General features: G+C 46.2%; 8 non-coding genes across 8 annotated transcripts; all 8 read right to left on the bottom strand.

Annotated features, from left to right (window-relative positions):
• Positions 1–1,059: 1,059 nt before the first annotated feature.
• LOC130306339 (U2 spliceosomal RNA) lies at positions 1,060–1,250 on the bottom strand. The gene has a single exon (XR_008855708.1). It is a non-coding gene; the product is annotated as a U2 spliceosomal RNA (small nuclear RNA).
• A 2,089-nt stretch (positions 1,251–3,339) lies between these two features.
• On the bottom strand, positions 3,340–3,530 carry LOC130306338 (U2 spliceosomal RNA). Its single transcript, XR_008855707.1, has one exon. It is a non-coding gene; the product is annotated as a U2 spliceosomal RNA (small nuclear RNA).
• Positions 3,531–5,610: 2,080 nt separating this feature from the next.
• LOC130306337 (U2 spliceosomal RNA) lies at positions 5,611–5,801 on the bottom strand. The gene has a single exon (XR_008855706.1). It is a non-coding gene; the product is annotated as a U2 spliceosomal RNA (small nuclear RNA).
• A 2,089-nt stretch (positions 5,802–7,890) lies between these two features.
• LOC130306336 (U2 spliceosomal RNA) lies at positions 7,891–8,081 on the bottom strand. Its single transcript, XR_008855705.1, has one exon. It is a non-coding gene; the product is annotated as a U2 spliceosomal RNA (small nuclear RNA).
• Positions 8,082–10,169: 2,088 nt separating this feature from the next.
• On the bottom strand, positions 10,170–10,360 carry LOC130306334 (U2 spliceosomal RNA). Its single transcript, XR_008855703.1, has one exon. It is a non-coding gene; the product is annotated as a U2 spliceosomal RNA (small nuclear RNA).
• Positions 10,361–12,448: 2,088 nt separating this feature from the next.
• Positions 12,449–12,639, bottom strand: LOC130306333 (U2 spliceosomal RNA). Its single transcript, XR_008855702.1, has one exon. It is a non-coding gene; the product is annotated as a U2 spliceosomal RNA (small nuclear RNA).
• A 2,091-nt stretch (positions 12,640–14,730) lies between these two features.
• Positions 14,731–14,921, bottom strand: LOC130306332 (U2 spliceosomal RNA). Its single transcript, XR_008855701.1, has one exon. It is a non-coding gene; the product is annotated as a U2 spliceosomal RNA (small nuclear RNA).
• Positions 14,922–17,015: 2,094 nt separating this feature from the next.
• Positions 17,016–17,206, bottom strand: LOC130306331 (U2 spliceosomal RNA). The gene has a single exon (XR_008855700.1). It is a non-coding gene; the product is annotated as a U2 spliceosomal RNA (small nuclear RNA).
• Positions 17,207–17,966: the final 760 nt, after the last annotated feature.

Here is a 17,966-nt window from a genome sequence, read left to right as displayed (position 1 = left end):
TATTATTCTTCTTTTTCTTCTTTTTTTTCGTCTAATGCATACCCCATCAGTGCAGCAATGCTTATTCAATACCGCCAGCAGATGGAGACACTGGGGGATAATTTTCTAAGGATTTATACTGATTTTTCCTGTCTGAATTTGTCGCACAGAAAGTTGCAGGCCAAATATGTGTGACATTTCTGCGACTTTAGCTTCTAGAGCATTTTTACAACATTATACATAGGTGCTGAATACATAAAAAGCGACTGTTCAGCGACAGACAAGTCGCATCGGCTGAAAGTAGGCCAGAATGTCAGTCCATGTTGGAGCAGGTTTAGATACAGTCTAAAGCATAGATCTCAAAGTCTGTGCACAGAATTTAGCAAGGGCCTCGCACCTTCTGATGCATCAGGTAGGTGCACAATAGCATAGCCTAACCCTCTGTACTTTGGTCTATATTGATGCGGGACATAGACAGCCAGCTGATGACCAATCCATTAGTGCAATGGATGGCTGGAAGCATTTGTCTTTGCCTTTGCAATACCACAGAAGCAATGCATGGTCAATGTACAGCAATGACACACCTGTGTGAACAGCCAGGAGACCCCCCCCCCCCCATGTTATGTTACATAGTTACATAGTTAGTACGGTCGAAAAAAGACATATGTCCATCACGTTCAACCAGGGAATTAAGGGGTAGGGGTGTGGCGCGATATTGGGGAAGGGATGAGATTTTATATTTCTTCATAAGCATTAATCTTATTTTGTCAATTAGGAACATTCAGCACCCACCCGCTATCAAGGCAGCTGCCTATCATGTCATGCCCTACCTGCACAGGTGTGCTGGCTACTCAAATGATCCAATTAAGGAGGCCATTTAGTCAGCAGCAGCAGAAGTCCTGTGCCTGGACGCTCCAACAGGGGCCAGACACAAGCAGAAGCAGAAGCAGCAGAAGCAGCAGCAGCACCACCTTTTGTTTTTTGGCTGCAGCAGCAGCAAGGCCCACAGGGCTGGCTAGCTGGCTAGCCAGCAAGCAGGTAGCAATGAAAGTAGGAATCTTTCTTTTTAACCCTGTAAGGGGGTGGTGCACTGTACCCGAAGATACTGCCATATCGGGTCAATGCATAGGGCGACGGAAGCAAGCTTCGAAATCGGCCCCCGTTCTCAAAAATCCATTTAATATATGGTCCCCAGATAGGGGACGTATCAGATATTAAACTGATAAGAACAGATACTACACTTGATCTTAGCCAAAAGGCCGAGAAGCGATAACCGTGAAAGGGGCGGGCCCAACAAGGTCCCCTTCATGGGCACTATCACTGCTTGCTGTCAGGGAGGCTGCCAGACAATTTTCCATGCACACTCTGGGCTGGGGGGCAGTCAACCACCAGTACACACAGCAGAACCTAAACCCATACCATTATTGCTAAGCAGCAAGACAGGGGCCCATTGCACTCCCACGGGGCCTTTTTAAATGCAATCCATAACCCGGATTTGCCAGGAACCCTTCTTACTCCTCCTACTTGCATGTGACACTGGGCTTAGGATCTGCATAGGAAACACACACACAAGCACACACCTACCTTTGTTGCCTGCAGATGCCTCCTTGGCTGTCCCCAAACGGTATCAAACCAACACCCACGGGAAGCTGTAAGCATAGAGGACATGCCTGCACCCCATTGGACTTACCTGTGTGGGTTAAATCCGGGTTATTTGACAACCTATGGCGGTGATGGTTCTGCTCAGGCAGAGCAGTGCTGATGCTCCTCATAAAGCTGTCGCTGCTGTGAAGGTTCTAGGTGACATCACAAATCCCTTTGGTTACATACACAACAAAGCTGGGTTGTTGTTGTTTACACTCTGCAAGGCCTGTGGAAGTGAGTGACATCATAGCACTGTAGTTCTGAGGGTTCAAGATGGATGCAACAATCTCCTGTTGCTTCTATGAAGGCCGTAATAGACGACATCACCAAACAGCTCCATAGTCACATACACAGCAAAGGAGAGATGTTGTTTACACCTAGTGATGTCAGTGGTATTGAGTGACATCACAGCACAGTGCTAAGGCTCCTGGGCCTGGACACAGCAGCGGCTGCAATATCTCAACGGAGAATACGTTTATATCTATATGTGTGTGTGCGCATATATATATATATATATATATATATATATATATATATATATATATTCTCCGCCGAAATCACTTTTAAACCCATTTCCACCTTTTTTTCCCTTCTCTTCCTCTTACTTTTTTTTCACGTTTTTTTACGTTTTTCTCCTTTTCGCCTCTTTTCTGGGCGTATTATTCTTCTTTTTCTTCTTTTTTTTCGTCTAATGCATACCCCATCAGTGCAGCAATGCTTATTCAATACCGCCAGCAGATGGAGACACTGGGGGATAATTTTCTAAGGATTTATACTGATTTTTCCTGTCTGAATTTGTCGCACAGAAAGTTGCAGGCCAAATATGTGTGACATTTCTGCGACTTTAGCTTCTAGAGCATTTTTACAACATTATACATAGGTGCTGAATACATAAAAAGCGACTGTTCAGCGACAGACAAGTCGCATCGGCTGAAAGTAGGCCAGAATGTCAGTCCATGTTGGAGCAGGTTTAGATACAGTCTAAAGCATAGATCTCAAAGTCTGTGCACAGAATTTAGCAAGGGCCTCGCACCTTCTGATGCATCAGGTAGGTGCACAATAGCATAGCCTAACCCTCTGTACTTTGGTCTATATTGATGCGGGACATAGACAGCCAGCTGATGACCAATCCATTAGTGCAATGGATGGCTGGAAGCATTTGTCTTTGCCTTTGCAATACCACAGAAGCAATGCATGGTCAATGTACAGCAATGACACACCTGTGTGAACAGCCAGGAGACCCCCCCCCCCCCATGTTATGTTACATAGTTACATAGTTAGTACGGTCGAAAAAAGACATATGTCCATCACGTTCAACCAGGGAATTAAGGGGTAGGGGTGTGGCGCGATATTGGGGAAGGGATGAGATTTTATATTTCTTCATAAGCATTAATCTTATTTTGTCAATTAGGAACATTCAGCACCCACCCGCTATCAAGGCAGCTGCCTATCATGTCATGCCCTACCTGCACAGGTGTGCTGGCTACTCAAATGATCCAATTAAGGAGGCCATTTAGTCAGCAGCAGCAGAAGTCCTGTGCCTGGACGCTCCAACAGGGGCCAGACACAAGCAGAAGCAGAAGCAGCAGAAGCAGCAGCAGCACCACCTTTTGTTTTTTGGCTGCAGCAGCAGCAAGGCCCACAGGGCTGGCTAGCTGGCTAGCCAGCAAGCAGGTAGCAATGAAAGTAGGAATCTTTCTTTTTAACCCTGTAAGGGGGTGGTGCACTGTACCCGAAGATACTGCCATATCGGGTCAATGCATAGGGCGACGGAAGCAAGCTTCGAAATCGGCCCCCGTTCTCAAAAATCCATTTAATATATGGTCCCCAGATAGGGGACGTATCAGATATTAAACTGATAAGAACAGATACTACACTTGATCTTAGCCAAAAGGCCGAGAAGCGATAACCGTGAAAGGGGCGGGCCCAACAAGGTCCCCTTCATGGGCACTATCACTGCTTGCTGTCAGGGAGGCTGCCAGACAATTTTCCATGCACACTCTGGGCTGGGGGGCAGTCAACCACCAGTACACACAGCAGAACCTAAACCCATACCATTATTGCTAAGCAGCAAGACAGGGGCCCATTGCACTCCCACGGGGCCTTTTTAAATGCAATCCATAACCCGGATTTGCCAGGAACCCTTCTTACTCCTCCTACTTGCATGTGACACTGGGCTTAGGATCTGCATAGGAAACACACACACAAGCACACACCTACCTTTGTTGCCTGCAGATGCCTCCTTGGCTGTCCCCAAACGGTATCAAACCAACACCCACGGGAAGCTGTAAGCATAGAGGACATGCCTGCACCCCATTGGACTTACCTGTGTGGGTTAAATCCGGGTTATTTGACAACCTATGGCGGTGATGGTTCTGCTCAGGCAGAGCAGTGCTGATGCTCCTCATAAAGCTGTCGCTGCTGTGAAGGTTCTAGGTGACATCACAAATCCCTTTGGTTACATACACAACAAAGCTGGGTTGTTGTTGTTTACACTCTGCAAGGCCTGTGGAAGTGAGTGACATCATAGCACTGTAGTTCTGAGGGTTCAAGATGGATGCAACAATCTCCTGTTGCTTCTATGAAGGCCGTAATAGACGACATCACCAAACAGCTCCATAGTCACATACACAGCAAAGGAGAGATGTTGTTTACACCTAGTGATGTCAGTGGTATTGAGTGACATCACAGCACAGTGCTAAGGCTCCTGGGCCTGGACACAGCAGCGGCTGCAATATCTCAACGGAGAATACGTTTATATCTATATGTGTGTGTGCGCATATATATATATATATATATATATATATATATATATTTCTCCGCCGAAATCACTTTTAAACCCATTTCCACCTTTTTTTCCCTTCTCTTCCTCTTACTTTTTTTTCACGTTTTTTTACGTTTTTCTCCTTTTCGCCTCTTTTCTGGGCGTATTATTCTTCTTTTTCTTCTTTTTTTTCGTCTAATGCATACCCCATCAGTGCAGCAATGCTTATTCAATACCGCCAGCAGATGGAGACACTGGGGGATAATTTTCTAAGGATTTATACTGATTTTTCCTGTCTGAATTTGTCGCACAGAAAGTTGCAGGCCAAATATGTGTGACATTTCTGCGACTTTAGCTTCTAGAGCATTTTTACAACATTATACATAGGTGCTGAATACATAAAAAGCGACTGTTCAGCGACAGACAAGTCGCATCGGCTGAAAGTAGGCCAGAATGTCAGTCCATGTTGGAGCAGGTTTAGATACAGTCTAAAGCATAGATCTCAAAGTCTGTGCACAGAATTTAGCAAGGGCCTCGCACCTTCTGATGCATCAGGTAGGTGCACAATAGCATAGCCTAACCCTCTGTACTTTGGTCTATATTGATGCGGGACATAGACAGCCAGCTGATGACCAATCCATTAGTGCAATGGATGGCTGGAAGCATTTGTCTTTGCCTTTGCAATACCACAGAAGCAATGCATGGTCAATGTACAGCAATGACACACCTGTGTGAACAGCCAGGAGACCCCCCCCCCCCCATGTTATGTTACATAGTTACATAGTTAGTACGGTCGAAAAAAGACATATGTCCATCACGTTCAACCAGGGAATTAAGGGGTAGGGGTGTGGCGCGATATTGGGGAAGGGATGAGATTTTATATTTCTTCATAAGCATTAATCTTATTTTGTCAATTAGGAACATTCAGCACCCACCCGCTATCAAGGCAGCTGCCTATCATGTCATGCCCTACCTGCACAGGTGTGCTGGCTACTCAAATGATCCAATTAAGGAGGCCATTTAGTCAGCAGCAGCAGAAGTCCTGTGCCTGGACGCTCCAACAGGGGCCAGACACAAGCAGAAGCAGAAGCAGCAGAAGCAGCAGCAGCACCACCTTTTGTTTTTTGGCTGCAGCAGCAGCAAGGCCCACAGGGCTGGCTAGCTGGCTAGCCAGCAAGCAGGTAGCAATGAAAGTAGGAATCTTTCTTTTTAACCCTGTAAGGGGGTGGTGCACTGTACCCGAAGATACTGCCATATCGGGTCAATGCATAGGGCGACGGAAGCAAGCTTCGAAATCGGCCCCCGTTCTCAAAAATCCATTTAATATATGGTCCCCAGATAGGGGACGTATCAGATATTAAACTGATAAGAACAGATACTACACTTGATCTTAGCCAAAAGGCCGAGAAGCGATAACCGTGAAAGGGGCGGGCCCAACAAGGTCCCCTTCATGGGCACTATCACTGCTTGCTGTCAGGGAGGCTGCCAGACAATTTTCCATGCACACTCTGGGCTGGGGGGCAGTCAACCACCAGTACACACAGCAGAACCTAAACCCATACCATTATTGCTAAGCAGCAAGACAGGGGCCCATTGCACTCCCACGGGGCCTTTTTAAATGCAATCCATAACCCGGATTTGCCAGGAACCCTTCTTACTCCTCCTACTTGCATGTGACACTGGGCTTAGGATCTGCATAGGAAACACACACACAAGCACACACCTACCTTTGTTGCCTGCAGATGCCTCCTTGGCTGTCCCCAAACGGTATCAAACCAACACCCACGGGAAGCTGTAAGCATAGAGGACATGCCTGCACCCCATTGGACTTACCTGTGTGGGTTAAATCCGGGTTATTTGACAACCTATGGCGGTGATGGTTCTGCTCAGGCAGAGCAGTGCTGATGCTCCTCATAAAGCTGTCGCTGCTGTGAAGGTTCTAGGTGACATCACAAATCCCTTTGGTTACATACACAACAAAGCTGGGTTGTTGTTGTTTACACTCTGCAAGGCCTGTGGAAGTGAGTGACATCATAGCACTGTAGTTCTGAGGGTTCAAGATGGATGCAACAATCTCCTGTTGCTTCTATGAAGGCCGTAATAGACGACATCACCAAACAGCTCCATAGTCACATACACAGCAAAGGAGAGATGTTGTTTACACCTAGTGATGTCAGTGGTATTGAGTGACATCACAGCACAGTGCTAAGGCTCCTGGGCCTGGACACAGCAGCGGCTGCAATATCTCAACGGAGAATACGTTTATATCTATATGTGTGTGTGCGCATATATATATATATATATATATATATATATATATATATATATATATTCTCCGCCGAAATCACTTTTAAACCCATTTCCACCTTTTTTTCCCTTCTCTTCCTCTTACTTTTTTTTCACGTTTTTTTACGTTTTTCTCCTTTTCGCCTCTTTTCTGGGCGTATTATTCTTCTTTTTCTTCTTTTTTTTCGTCTAATGCATACCCCATCAGTGCAGCAATGCTTATTCAATACCGCCAGCAGATGGAGACACTGGGGGATAATTTTCTAAGGATTTATACTGATTTTTCCTGTCTGAATTTGTCGCACAGAAAGTTGCAGGCCAAATATGTGTGACATTTCTGCGACTTTAGCTTCTAGAGCATTTTTACAACATTATACATAGGTGCTGAATACATAAAAAGCGACTGTTCAGCGACAGACAAGTCGCATCGGCTGAAAGTAGGCCAGAATGTCAGTCCATGTTGGAGCAGGTTTAGATACAGTCTAAAGCATAGATCTCAAAGTCTGTGCACAGAATTTAGCAAGGGCCTCGCACCTTCTGATGCATCAGGTAGGTGCACAATAGCATAGCCTAACCCTCTGTACTTTGGTCTATATTGATGCGGGACATAGACAGCCAGCTGATGACCAATCCATTAGTGCAATGGATGGCTGGAAGCATTTGTCTTTGCCTTTGCAATACCACAGAAGCAATGCATGGTCAATGTACAGCAATGACACACCTGTGTGAACAGCCAGGAGACCCCCCCCCCCCCATGTTATGTTACATAGTTACATAGTTAGTACGGTCGAAAAAAGACATATGTCCATCACGTTCAACCAGGGAATTAAGGGGTAGGGGTGTGGCGCGATATTGGGGAAGGGATGAGATTTTATATTTCTTCATAAGCATTAATCTTATTTTGTCAATTAGGAACATTCAGCACCCACCCGCTATCAAGGCAGCTGCCTATCATGTCATGCCCTACCTGCACAGGTGTGCTGGCTACTCAAATGATCCAATTAAGGAGGCCATTTAGTCAGCAGCAGCAGAAGTCCTGTGCCTGGACGCTCCAACAGGGGCCAGACACAAGCAGAAGCAGAAGCAGCAGAAGCAGCAGCAGCACCACCTTTTGTTTTTTGGCTGCAGCAGCAGCAAGGCCCACAGGGCTGGCTAGCTGGCTAGCCAGCAAGCAGGTAGCAATGAAAGTAGGAATCTTTCTTTTTAACCCTGTAAGGGGGTGGTGCACTGTACCCGAAGATACTGCCATATCGGGTCAATGCATAGGGCGACGGAAGCAAGCTTCGAAATCGGCCCCCGTTCTCAAAAATCCATTTAATATATGGTCCCCAGATAGGGGACGTATCAGATATTAAACTGATAAGAACAGATACTACACTTGATCTTAGCCAAAAGGCCGAGAAGCGATAACCGTGAAAGGGGCGGGCCCAACAAGGTCCCCTTCATGGGCACTATCACTGCTTGCTGTCAGGGAGGCTGCCAGACAATTTTCCATGCACACTCTGGGCTGGGGGGCAGTCAACCACCAGTACACACAGCAGAACCTAAACCCATACCATTATTGCTAAGCAGCAAGACAGGGGCCCATTGCACTCCCACGGGGCCTTTTTAAATGCAATCCATAACCCGGATTTGCCAGGAACCCTTCTTACTCCTCCTACTTGCATGTGACACTGGGCTTAGGATCTGCATAGGAAACACACACACAAGCACACACCTACCTTTGTTGCCTGCAGATGCCTCCTTGGCTGTCCCCAAACGGTATCAAACCAACACCCACGGGAAGCTGTAAGCATAGAGGACATGCCTGCACCCCATTGGACTTACCTGTGTGGGTTAAATCCGGGTTATTTGACAACCTATGGCGGTGATGGTTCTGCTCAGGCAGAGCAGTGCTGATGCTCCTCATAAAGCTGTCGCTGCTGTGAAGGTTCTAGGTGACATCACAAATCCCTTTGGTTACATACACAACAAAGCTGGGTTGTTGTTGTTTACACTCTGCAAGGCCTGTGGAAGTGAGTGACATCATAGCACTGTAGTTCTGAGGGTTCAAGATGGATGCAACAATCTCCTGTTGCTTCTATGAAGGCCGTAATAGACGACATCACCAAACAGCTCCATAGTCACATACACAGCAAAGGAGAGATGTTGTTTACACCTAGTGATGTCAGTGGTATTGAGTGACATCACAGCACAGTGCTAAGGCTCCTGGGCCTGGACACAGCAGCGGCTGCAATATCTCAACGGAGAATACGTTTATATCTATATGTGTGTGTGCGCATATATATATATATATATATATATATATATATATATATATATATATCTCCGCCGAAATCACTTTTAAACCCATTTCCACCTTTTTTTCCCTTCTCTTCCTCTTACTTTTTTTTCACGTTTTTTTACGTTTTTCTCCTTTTCGCCTCTTTTCTGGGCGTATTATTCTTCTTTTTCTTCTTTTTTTTCGTCTAATGCATACCCCATCAGTGCAGCAATGCTTATTCAATACCGCCAGCAGATGGAGACACTGGGGGATAATTTTCTAAGGATTTATACTGATTTTTCCTGTCTGAATTTGTCGCACAGAAAGTTGCAGGCCAAATATGTGTGACATTTCTGCGACTTTAGCTTCTAGAGCATTTTTACAACATTATACATAGGTGCTGAATACATAAAAAGCGACTGTTCAGCGACAGACAAGTCGCATCGGCTGAAAGTAGGCCAGAATGTCAGTCCATGTTGGAGCAGGTTTAGATACAGTCTAAAGCATAGATCTCAAAGTCTGTGCACAGAATTTAGCAAGGGCCTCGCACCTTCTGATGCATCAGGTAGGTGCACAATAGCATAGCCTAACCCTCTGTACTTTGGTCTATATTGATGCGGGACATAGACAGCCAGCTGATGACCAATCCATTAGTGCAATGGATGGCTGGAAGCATTTGTCTTTGCCTTTGCAATACCACAGAAGCAATGCATGGTCAATGTACAGCAATGACACACCTGTGTGAACAGCCAGGAGACCCCCCCCCCCCCATGTTATGTTACATAGTTACATAGTTAGTACGGTCGAAAAAAGACATATGTCCATCACGTTCAACCAGGGAATTAAGGGGTAGGGGTGTGGCGCGATATTGGGGAAGGGATGAGATTTTATATTTCTTCATAAGCATTAATCTTATTTTGTCAATTAGGAACATTCAGCACCCACCCGCTATCAAGGCAGCTGCCTATCATGTCATGCCCTACCTGCACAGGTGTGCTGGCTACTCAAATGATCCAATTAAGGAGGCCATTTAGTCAGCAGCAGCAGAAGTCCTGTGCCTGGACGCTCCAACAGGGGCCAGACACAAGCAGAAGCAGAAGCAGCAGAAGCAGCAGCAGCACCACCTTTTGTTTTTTGGCTGCAGCAGCAGCAAGGCCCACAGGGCTGGCTAGCTGGCTAGCCAGCAAGCAGGTAGCAATGAAAGTAGGAATCTTTCTTTTTAACCCTGTAAGGGGGTGGTGCACTGTACCCGAAGATACTGCCATATCGGGTCAATGCATAGGGCGACGGAAGCAAGCTTCGAAATCGGCCCCCGTTCTCAAAAATCCATTTAATATATGGTCCCCAGATAGGGGACGTATCAGATATTAAACTGATAAGAACAGATACTACACTTGATCTTAGCCAAAAGGCCGAGAAGCGATAACCGTGAAAGGGGCGGGCCCAACAAGGTCCCCTTCATGGGCACTATCACTGCTTGCTGTCAGGGAGGCTGCCAGACAATTTTCCATGCACACTCTGGGCTGGGGGGCAGTCAACCACCAGTACACACAGCAGAACCTAAACCCATACCATTATTGCTAAGCAGCAAGACAGGGGCCCATTGCACTCACGGGGCCTTTTTAAATGCAATCCATAACCCGGATTTGCCAGGAACCCTTCTTACTCCTCCTACTTGCATGTGACACTGGGCTTAGGATCTGCATAGGAAACACACACACAAGCACACACCTACCTTTGTTGCCTGCAGATGCCTCCTTGGCTGTCCCCAAACGGTATCAAACCAACACCCACGGGAAGCTGTAAGCATAGAGGACATGCCTGCACCCCATTGGACTTACCTGTGTGGGTTAAATCCGGGTTATTTGACAACCTATGGCGGTGATGGTTCTGCTCAGGCAGAGCAGTGCTGATGCTCCTCATAAAGCTGTCGCTGCTGTGAAGGTTCTAGGTGACATCACAAATCCCTTTGGTTACATACACAACAAAGCTGGGTTGTTGTTGTTTACACTCTGCAAGGCCTGTGGAAGTGAGTGACATCATAGCACTGTAGTTCTGAGGGTTCAAGATGGATGCAACAATCTCCTGTTGCTTCTATGAAGGCCGTAATAGACGACATCACCAAACAGCTCCATAGTCACATACACAGCAAAGGAGAGATGTTGTTTACACCTAGTGATGTCAGTGGTATTGAGTGACATCACAGCACAGTGCTAAGGCTCCTGGGCCTGGACACAGCAGCGGCTGCAATATCTCAACGGAGAATACGTTTATATCTATATGTGTGTGTGCGCATATATATATATATATATATATATATATATATATATATATATATATTTCTCCGCCGAAATCACTTTTAAACCCATTTCCACCTTTTTTTCCCTTCTCTTCCTCTTACTTTTTTTTCACGTTTTTTTACGTTTTTCTCCTTTTCGCCTCTTTTCTGGGCGTATTATTCTTCTTTTTCTTCTTTTTTTTCGTCTAATGCATACCCCATCAGTGCAGCAATGCTTATTCAATACCGCCAGCAGATGGAGACACTGGGGGATAATTTTCTAAGGATTTATACTGATTTTTCCTGTCTGAATTTGTCGCACAGAAAGTTGCAGGCCAAATATGTGTGACATTTCTGCGACTTTAGCTTCTAGAGCATTTTTACAACATTATACATAGGTGCTGAATACATAAAAAGCGACTGTTCAGCGACAGACAAGTCGCATCGGCTGAAAGTAGGCCAGAATGTCAGTCCATGTTGGAGCAGGTTTAGATACAGTCTAAAGCATAGATCTCAAAGTCTGTGCACAGAATTTAGCAAGGGCCTCGCACCTTCTGATGCATCAGGTAGGTGCACAATAGCATAGCCTAACCCTCTGTACTTTGGTCTATATTGATGCGGGACATAGACAGCCAGCTGATGACCAATCCATTAGTGCAATGGATGGCTGGAAGCATTTGTCTTTGCCTTTGCAATACCACAGAAGCAATGCATGGTCAATGTACAGCAATGACACACCTGTGTGAACAGCCAGGAGACCCCCCCCCCCCCATGTTATGTTACATAGTTACATAGTTAGTACGGTCGAAAAAAGACATATGTCCATCACGTTCAACCAGGGAATTAAGGGGTAGGGGTGTGGCGCGATATTGGGGAAGGGATGAGATTTTATATTTCTTCATAAGCATTAATCTTATTTTGTCAATTAGGAACATTCAGCACCCACCCGCTATCAAGGCAGCTGCCTATCATGTCATGCCCTACCTGCACAGGTGTGCTGGCTACTCAAATGATCCAATTAAGGAGGCCATTTAGTCAGCAGCAGCAGAAGTCCTGTGCCTGGACGCTCCAACAGGGGCCAGACACAAGCAGAAGCAGAAGCAGCAGAAGCAGCAGCAGCACCACCTTTTGTTTTTTGGCTGCAGCAGCAGCAAGGCCCACAGGGCTGGCTAGCTGGCTAGCCAGCAAGCAGGTAGCAATGAAAGTAGGAATCTTTCTTTTTAACCCTGTAAGGGGGTGGTGCACTGTACCCGAAGATACTGCCATATCGGGTCAATGCATAGGGCGACGGAAGCAAGCTTCGAAATCGGCCCCCGTTCTCAAAAATCCATTTAATATATGGTCCCCAGATAGGGGACGTATCAGATATTAAACTGATAAGAACAGATACTACACTTGATCTTAGCCAAAAGGCCGAGAAGCGATAACCGTGAAAGGGGCGGGCCCAACAAGGTCCCCTTCATGGGCACTATCACTGCTTGCTGTCAGGGAGGCTGCCAGACAATTTTCCATGCACACTCTGGGCTGGGGGGCAGTCAACCACCAGTACACACAGCAGAACCTAAACCCATACCATTATTGCTAAGCAGCAAGACAGGGGCCCATTGCACTCCCACGGGGCCTTTTTAAATGCAATCCATAACCCGGATTTGCCAGGAACCCTTCTTACTCCTCCTACTTGCATGTGACACTGGGCTTAGGATCTGCATAGGAAACACACACACAAGCACACACCTACCTTTGTTGCCTGCAGATGCCTCCTTGGCTGTCCCCAAACGGTATCAAACCAACACCCACGGGAAGCTGTAAGCATAGAGGACATGCCTGCACCCCATTGGACTTACCTGTGTGGGTTAAATCCGGGTTATTTGACAACCTATGGCGGTGATGGTTCTGCTCAGGCAGAGCAGTGCTGATGCTCCTCATAAAGCTGTCGCTGCTGTGAAGGTTCTAGGTGACATCACAAATCCCTTTGGTTACATACACAACAAAGCTGGGTTGTTGTTGTTTACACTCTGCAAGGCCTGTGGAAGTGAGTGACATCATAGCACTGTAGTTCTGAGGGTTCAAGATGGATGCAACAATCTCCTGTTGCTTCTATGAAGGCCGTAATAGACGACATCACCAAACAGCTCCATAGTCACATACACAGCAAAGGAGAGATGTTGTTTACACCTAGTGATGTCAGTGGTATTGAGTGACATCACAGCACAGTGCTAAGGCTCCTGGGCCTGGACACAGCAGCGGCTGCAATATCTCAACGGAGAATACGTTTATATCTATATGTGTGTGTGCGCATATATATATATATATATATATATATATATATATATATATATATATTTCTCCGCCGAAATCACTTTTAAACCCATTTCCACCTTTTTTTCCCTTCTCTTCCTCTTACTTTTTTTTCACGTTTTTTTACGTTTTTCTCCTTTTCGCCTCTTTTCTGGGCGTATTATTCTTCTTTTTCTTCTTTTTTTTCGTCTAATGCATACCCCATCAGTGCAGCAATGCTTATTCAATACCGCCAGCAGATGGAGACACTGGGGGATAATTTTCTAAGGATTTATACTGATTTTTCCTGTCTGAATTTGTCGCACAGAAAGTTGCAGGCCAAATATGTGTGACATTTCTGCGACTTTAGCTTCTAGAGCATTTTTACAACATTATACATAGGTGCTGAATACATAAAAAGCGACTGTTCAGCGACAGACAAGTCGCATCGGCTGAAAGTAGGCCAGAATGTCAGTCCATGTTGGAGCAGGTTTAGATACAGTCTAAAGCATAGATCTCAAAGTCTGTGCACAGAATTTAGCAAGGGCCTCGCACCTTCTGATGCATCAGGTAGGTGCACAATAGCATAGCCTAACCCTCTGTACTTTGGTCTATATTGATGCGGGACATAGACAGCCAGCTGATGACCAATCCATTAGTGCAATGGATGGCTGGAAGCATTTGTCTTTGCCTTTGCAATACCACAGAAGCAATGCATGGTCAATGTACAGCAATGACACACCTGTGTGAACAGCCAGGAGACCCCCCCCCCCCCCATGTTATGTTACATAGTTACATAGTTAGTACGGTCGAAAAAAGACATATGTCCATCACGTTCAACCAGGGAATTAAGGGGTAGGGGTGTGGCGCGATATTGGGGAAGGGATGAGATTTTATATTTCTTCATAAGCATTAATCTTATTTTGTCAATTAGGAACATTCAGCACCCACCCGCTATCAAGGCAGCTGCCTATCATGTCATGCCCTACCTGCACAGGTGTGCTGGCTACTCAAATGATCCAATTAAGGAGGCCATTTAGTCAGCAGCAGCAGAAGTCCTGTGCCTGGACGCTCCAACAGGGGCCAGACACAAGCAGAAGCAGAAGCAGCAGAAGCAGCAGCAGCACCACCTTTTGTTTTTTGGCTGCAGCAGCAGCAAGGCCCACAGGGCTGGCTAGCTGGCTAGCCAGCAAGCAGGTAGCAATGAAAGTAGGAATCTTTCTTTTTAACCCTGTAAGGGGGTGGTGCACTGTACCCGAAGATACTGCCATATCGGGTCAATGCATAGGGCGACGGAAGCAAGCTTCGAAATCGGCCCCCGTTCTCAAAAATCCATTTAATATATGGTCCCCAGATAGGGGACGTATCAGATATTAAACTGATAAGAACAGATACTACACTTGATCTTAGCCAAAAGGCCGAGAAGCGATAACCGTGAAAGGGGCGGGCCCAACAAGGTCCCCTTCATGGGCACTATCACTGCTTGCTGTCAGGGAGGCTGCCAGACAATTTTCCATGCACACTCTGGGCTGGGGGGCAGTCAACCACCAGTACACACAGCAGAACCTAAACCCATACCATTATTGCTAAGCAGCAAGACAGGGGCCCATTGCACTCCCACGGGGCCTTTTTAAATGCAATCCATAACCCGGATTTGCCAGGAACCCTTCTTACTCCTCCTACTTGCATGTGACACTGGGCTTAGGATCTGCATAGGAAACACACACACAAGCACACACCTACCTTTGTTGCCTGCAGATGCCTCCTTGGCTGTCCCCAAACGGTATCAAACCAACACCCACGGGAAGCTGTAAGCATAGAGGACATGCCTGCACCCCATTGGACTTACCTGTGTGGGTTAAATCCGGGTTATTTGACAACCTATGGCGGTGATGGTTCTGCTCAGGCAGAGCAGTGCTGATGCTCCTCATAAAGCTGTCGCTGCTGTGAAGGTTCTAGGTGACATCACAAATCCCTTTGGTTACATACACAACAAAGCTGGGTTGTTGTTGTTTACACTCTGCAAGGCCTGTGGAAGTGAGTGACATCATAGCACTGTAGTTCTGAGGGTTCAAGATGGATGCAACAATCTCCTGTTGCTTCTATGAAGGCCGTAATAGACGACATCACCAAACAGCTCCATAGTCACATACACAGCAAAGGAGAGATGTTGTTTACACCTAGTGATGTCAGTGGTATTGAGTGACATCACAGCACAGTGCTAAGGCTCCTGGGCCTGGACACAGCAGCGGCTGCAATATCTCAACGGAGAATACGTTTATATCTATATGTGTGTGTGCGCATATATATATATATATATATATATATATATATATATATATATATATATATTTCTCCGCCGAAATCACTTTTAAACCCATTTCCACCTTTTTTTCCCTTCTCTTCCTCTTACTTTTTTTTCACGTTTTTTTACGTTTTTCTCCTTTTCGCCTCTTTTCTGGGCGTATTATTCTTCTTTTTCTTCTTTTTTTTCGTCTAATGCATACCCCATCAGTGCAGCAATGCTTATTCAATACCGCCAGCAGATGGAGACACTGGGGGATAATTTTCTAAGGATTTATACTGATTTTTCCTGTCTGAATTTGTCGCACAGAAAGTTGCAGGCCAAATATGTGTGACATTTCTGCGACTTTAGCTTCTAGAGCATTTTTACAACATTATACATAGGTGCTGAATACATAAAAAGCGACTGTTCAGCGACAGACAAGTCGCATCGGCTGAAAGTAGGCCAGAATGTCAGTCCATGTTGGAGCAGGTTTAGATACAGTCTAAAGCATAGATCTCAAAGTCTGTGCACAGAATTTAGCAAGGGCCTCGCACCTTCTGATGCATCAGGTAGGTGCACAATAGCATAGCCTAACCCTCTGTACTTTGGTCTATATTGATGCGGGACATAGACAGCCAGCTGATGACCAATCCATTAGTGCAATGGATGGCTGGAAGCATTTGTCTTTGCCTTTGCAATACCACAGAAGCAATGCATGGTCAATGTACAGCAATGACACACCTGTGTGAACAGCCAGGAGACCCCCCCCCCCCCATGTTATGTTACATAGTTACATAGTTAGTACGGTCGAAAAAAGACATATGTCCATCACGTTCAACCAGGGAATTAAGGGGTAGGGGTGTGGCGCGATATTGGGGAAGGGATGAGATTTTATATTTCTTCATAAGCATTAATCTTATTTTGTCAATTAGGAACATTCAGCACCCACCCGCTATCAAGGCAGCTGCCTATCATGTCATGCCCTACCTGCACAGGTGTGCTGGCTACTCAAATGATCCAATTAAGGAGGCCATTTAGTCAGCAGCAGCAGAAGTCCTGTGCCTGGACGCTCCAACAGGGGCCAGACACAAGCAGAAGCAGAAGCAGCAGAAGCAGCAGCAGCACCACCTTTTGTTTTTTGGCTGCAGCAGCAGCAAGGCCCACAGGGCTGGCTAGCTGGCTAGCCAGCAAGCAGGTAGCAATGAAAGTAGGAATCTTTCTTTTTAACCCTGTAAGGGGGTGGTGCACTGTACCCGAAGATACTGCCATATCGGGTCAATGCATAGGGCGACGGAAGCAAGCTTCGAAATCGGCCCCCGTTCTCAAAAATCCATTTAATATATGGTCCCCAGATAGGGGACGTATCAGATATTAAACTGATAAGAACAGATACTACACTTGATCTTAGCCAAAAGGCCGAGAAGCGATAACCGTGAAAGGGGCGGGCCCAACAAGGTCCCCTTCATGGGCACTATCACTGCTTGCTGTCAGGGAGGCTGCCAGACAATTTTCCATGCACACTCTGGGCTGGGGGGCAGTCAACCACCAGTACACACAGCAGAACCTAAACCCATACCATTATTGCTAAGCAGCAAGACAGGGGCCCATTGCACTCCCACGGGGCCTTTTTAAATGCAATCCATAACCCGGATTTGCCAGGAACCCTTCTTACTCCTCCTACTTGCATGTGACACTGGGCTTAGGATCTGCATAGGAAACACACACACAAGCACACACCTACCTTTGTTGCCTGCAGATGCCTCCTTGGCTGTCCCCAAACGGTATCAAACCAACACCCACGGGAAGCTGTAAGCATAGAGGACATGCCTGCACCCCATTGGACTTACCTGTGTGGGTTAAATCCGGGTTATTTGACAACCTATGGCGGTGATGGTTCTGCTCAGGCAGAGCAGTGCTGATGCTCCTCATAAAGCTGTCGCTGCTGTGAAGGTTCTAGGTGACATCACAAATCCCTTTGGTTACATACACAACAAAGCTGGGTTGTTGTTGTTTACACTCTGCAAGGCCTGTGGAAGTGAGTGACATCATAGCACTGTAGTTCTGAGGGTTCAAGATGGATGCAACAATCTCCTGTTGCTTCTATGAAGGCCGTAATAGACGACATCACCAAACAGCTCCATAGTCACATACACAGCAAAGGAGAGATGTTGTTTACACCTAGTGATGT

The sequence above is a fragment of the Hyla sarda genome, unplaced genomic scaffold (genome assembly GCF_029499605.1).
Source record: "Hyla sarda isolate aHylSar1 unplaced genomic scaffold, aHylSar1.hap1 scaffold_1368, whole genome shotgun sequence".
Taxonomy (NCBI): domain Eukaryota; kingdom Metazoa; phylum Chordata; class Amphibia; order Anura; family Hylidae; genus Hyla; species Hyla sarda.
This window is presented reverse-complemented; position numbering and strand designations above follow the sequence as displayed.